Genomic DNA, 5,171 nt, shown 5'->3' with positions numbered 1-5,171 from the left:
TCAATTTTTTATTTCCATACTTTGTGGAGCAGGCGCGTACGCAGACCCCACAATTTTAATGAATCATCATTATGCCAGATCGGACATACCCATTCCTGTATCTTCTATCATTATATGTGATCAGTTTTCTATAATAGTCAACCATATAGGAGCCTATTCGTAACCACACACACACACACACACACACAGACGTTCAGCTTTATATATATATATATATATATATATATATATATATATATATATATATATATATATATATACGGCATAATCACGTTGACACACCGGTTCTCGTCAGATCACCGAAGTTAAGCAACGTTGAGCCTGGCTAATACCAGATGGATGACCATTTGGGAATTCTAGGCGCTGTATGTGCTCTCCGCTTATCTCGGCATTGTTTCCAGTCGTCTTGTACCTCAACTTGCCACTGGTATGCAACAATGTTGGCTTAGGAGAGGCGTGGTTGGAGATTGCGCAACTCTTCCCACACAAATTTCACGCGCAGGCACCCTTACAGTGGGTATCCATAGTCTGTCAAGACTGAAGGAAGCCTTTTTATATATGTATGTATATATATGTATGCTAAATCACGAAGCTCCACTTACACAATTGCATCAATTTGATGAAGTGTTCTGATCTTATCCTGATCTTTTAGCATTATGATCGTGTTGCAGTGTGGTAGCCATCTGGAGATGTTCAGTGTAAATGGAAACGATCTGATATTATTAAAGCTTTTTTTTCATAACTGCAAAAGTATTTACCTGAAGAGGCAGGGACGCTCGACGTAGCCCGATTCTAAAGTACGCTTGAATATGATATTTTAATTCTTGCATATTTCGTATATATTATTATGGAGTTAATGTTCTATCGAGTTTTATATCTTATAAAGTTGCGATTTCAAAAATTAAAAAAATACATCTATATGACTTGGGTGCATCGGCTTGAATCGAAACAGAAACCAAAACTTATTAAAAAAAGAAGATGGTTGTGTATATATAACTTGACTTCCTTCAGTCATAATCGAAACCGAAACTAAAACTGATAAAGTATTCTTGATAAATTATTTATATAAAAAAATAGATTACTAGAGTGCCATCAGTTATAATCGAAACCGAAACCATAACTTAAGAAGAATTATTGGTAAAATTATTTATTACAAGAAATGGAAGTCTATTACTTTTAAACGACAGTAACCCGGATGTAAGCAGTGTGGTAGCCATCTTTTTTAAAATTCAATAACAAACAAATGCAAATAGATTTTCCTTAATATATTAAAAAAAAACAAGAAAGAAAAAAAAACAGAATTTAATCAGACATAAATTGTATAAGATAATATTATACCTAACTAGATTACCTCTGACCTGTTGGGTCAGTATGTTATATTAGCTATGGAATTAAATATGATATTTTAATTCTTACAGTGTTCTATCGATTTTTATATATGATAAAGTTGCGATTTCAAAAATAAAAAAAATATATATCTATATGACTTGGGTGCATCATCTTGAATCGACACAGAAACCAAAACTTATGAAAAAAAAACATGCGTATGTATATATAACTTGATTTCCTACAGCTATAATCGAAACCGAAACTAAAACTTATAGAGTATTCTTGATAGAATTATTTATAAAAAAAATAGATCAGCTATAATCGAAACCGAAACCAAAACGTATGAAGAATTCTTGGAAAAATTATTTATTACAAGAAATGGAAGCCCATTACTTTTAGACGACAGTAACCCGGATGTAAGAGTGACGCAGAATAAACAGGCATTACGACAATGAAGGAAATATTGACAATTGATATTAATGAAACCACTTCGACAATTGAATAGGTTGTCTGTTTAAAAGAAAAAATGTGCACTGTCCCTGGCAGACGTGATCGAATTAGCCTACTTAGAGGATGTTCAATTTCAGCTTTTTTTAAAAGAAAAAACTAATAACAGATACGACGCAAAGCACATTAGCTTTTTTCTTCAATAACTGGCTAGCTAGCATCATAAATTATACCTTAAAGCAAGTGTATTACATCATTTTAAGTTAACTATCGGTAAATAATAATGACTAGCAGGACCTGTGGAAATTCCACAGGGGACTCATTCATATGTTATATATTGATGTTGGCATTCTGTAGATGTTCAGTGTAAATGGAGACGCTCTGATATTATTGTAGCTCTTTTTTATAACTGCAAAAGTATTTACCTGAAGAGGCAGGGACGCTCGGCGTAGCCCGATTCTAAAGTACGCTTAAATATGATATTTTAATTCTTGCATATTTCGTATATATTATCATGGAGTTAATGTTCTATCGATTTTTATATATTATAAAGTTGCGATTTCAAAAAAAATATATATCTGTATGACTTGGGTGCATCGGCTTGAATCGAAACAGAAACCAAAACTTATGAAAAGAAAAAGATGGTTATGCATATATAACTCGACTTCCTTCAGCCATAATCGAAACCGAAACTAAAACTTATAAAGTATTCTTGATAAATTATTTATATTAAAAAAATAGATTACTAGAGTGCCATCAGTTATAATTGAAACCGAAACCATAACTTAAGAAGAATTATTGGTAAAATTATTTATTACAAGAAATGGAAGTCTATTACTTTTAAACGACAGTAACCCGGATGTAAGCGTGACAAAATAAATAACACACACGCAAACCTATTAATAGATAGATGTATTAATTCAATCCAAACTACGATTATAATTGTATTTGCTTAATATCTTGCGATTTGCGTTTCTAAAAAGAAACAATGGACAAGACTATGCATGTAAACTAGTGCTACTCAACCCCAGACTACTAGGAGTCTATGAAATAGTTCTGGGGTCTACAGGCTAAAGATAAAAATTGGTGGTACAAAAATATTTTGGTGGTCCATAAATAAAACCAACTCATAATGGTTTTTATTATCAAAATTTTAATTTCTGCTAGACTACTTGTGACCTCTTGTGTCAGTATGTTATATTAGCTATGGAATTAATGTATGAGCGTGACACTTGTTGCGTAAAGAAAATAGTTTTTTGTGACATAAGAGAAACATTTCTATGAAAGTATATTGAAATAAAAAAAAGAATATAGATAGATTTCTATGAGTCGTTCTGTTAATTTTTAAGAAAAAGAAAACTTACAGCCATTGAATTATAAGTGGTTTGGCATACTTATAGATAAATATGCACTGAACAGATACCATAACACTAAAAGTTAAATTCAAATTTTGATATATCGTTTAATTTAAACGCGAAAAAAAAAACAATTGGGACGCTGAAAACGTACACAGTAAAACAATACGTTTTATTTTCGCGTTGATTATTTATTTGTAACTCAAATTTTTAAAAACACATATTTTCAAGGTTATTTATTTATGTTGGTAGTGTAGAAGAAAATGTATGAATGTTTTTTAAGAAAGGTGTATTAAAAAATGGAGAATAATTTTTTTTTTTTTAAAGTAAGGCGGTGGGTAAATTGCTGTTCTAAAATGCTCTTATGGTTGTCAATGGGTTAAAATAGATTTATTTGTAAAAGAATTGCGTTAAAATAACTTAAATATAATACGGAAATGAACGATATACAAAAAACTGCATAAAGTATTAACACTTGTTTATTTGGATAATGTAAACGCGAAAAAAAACAATTGGGACGCTGAAAACGTACACAGTAAAACAATAAGTTTTATTGTCGCGTAGATTATTTGTTTATGTACGCATGCGCAACCGGAAGTCGATAACCAGGTGTTGGGTTACAACACCCGTTACAAGGTCATTTGAGTTTTATAATTATATAGATTATTTCATGAGGTAGAAAAACATTTCTTCATAAATTAAAACCATATCATATATAAAAATTAATAAAGGTTTTGATATCTATTTAAAAAAATATTTGTTTAATTAATGAAACAATGTGTTTTATTTTGTATTAAAAGTTGTTAAGAGGGTTCATTGTTGTGTTAGCTTTTAAAAAAAAGAATTTGAAAGTCAATTTTTTTTTTAATTTAGCTCCGTGCAAGAAGGAGATATCAAGATTAAAATTTTCTATATTTTTTTTAATGTTTTCTTTTTTGCTTGGTAAACAAATTTATTTTGGTAGCAAAACCAGCCACCAAATGCATTATCGTATTGAATAATATGCAAAGAAATTTTAGTAATTAAAAAAAAAGTTTATTTACATTACTGATAAAGACTATCCCATGCTAAGTGCATACGATAAAGTTTTTGTTTAACTACTGCATTCTCCGATTAAAAATGCACTTTTTGAAAAGTAGGCTGATTTGACGTTTCACGTAGGAAAACCGAACATTATCAAAATATTCACGTTTGCGGAACATGTATGGCCTCTAGTATTTATAAAAAGGATTAGGGGTGGGGAAAGGATGCCATAGAGGTCACAACAAAGAATACATGAAATGAACAACGTTGGAAGTGTGTAGATTCCGACTCCATATAATTAAAGACAGACGAATATTGAAGGTTGAGAACAAATTTTATTTACTACTAACAACTTGTATTAGAAGAGGCAAAGTGTTCGTAGGATGGAATGTGATTTAACGAAGAATGGATTGTCCGATGGAGATATTTGACAGTTTGTATTATGGTGAAATGTTCGTAGAATGTTTGCAGGTATGTACGATTTAACAAGTAATGAATGTTCGTAACATGTTTGTAGGTATGTATGAATTGACAAGGAATGAATGTTCGTAAAATGTTTGTAGGTATGTATGAATTGACAAGTAATGAATGTTCGTAACATGTTTGTAGGTATGTATGAATTGACAAGGAATGAATGTTCGTAAAATGTTTGTAGGTATGTATGAATTGACAAGGAATGAATGTTCGTAACATGTTTGTAGGTATGTATGAATTGACAAGGAATGAATGTTCGTAAAATGTTTGTAGGTATGTATGAATTGACAAGGAATAAATGTTCGTAAACTGTTCGTATGTATGTATGAATTGACAAGGAATGAATGTTCGTAAAATGTTTGTAGGTATGTATGAATTGACAAGGAATGAAGTTTCGTAAGCGTAACTTATCTTTTGGACGATGGATGTGATGCGTGTCCTGGCTTATAACTGGAAAGCGAGTGACTTTTTCATCAGCAGCTAGCAGCCCGGCGTCTTCGTCTTCCTTTTCCTCCTCCTGTCCTGGTTCCCTAAAAATCCTCG

General features: G+C 31.3%; 1 pseudogene; it reads left to right on the top strand.

The window, feature by feature from the left end:
• The first annotated feature begins 255 nt into the window (after window positions 1–255).
• LOC145271711 (5S ribosomal RNA) lies at window positions 256–372 on the top strand (annotated as a pseudogene).
• The last annotated feature ends 4,799 nt before the right edge of the window (window positions 373–5,171 follow it).

The sequence above is a fragment of the Euprymna scolopes genome, chromosome 46 (genome assembly GCF_053919585.1).
Source record: "Euprymna scolopes isolate OS-2025 chromosome 46, ASM5391958v1, whole genome shotgun sequence".
Lineage (NCBI taxonomy): Eukaryota > Metazoa > Mollusca > Cephalopoda > Sepiida > Sepiolidae > Euprymna > Euprymna scolopes.
Note: the sequence above shows the minus strand (reverse complement) of the source record. Positions and strands in the feature narration are given on the sequence as shown.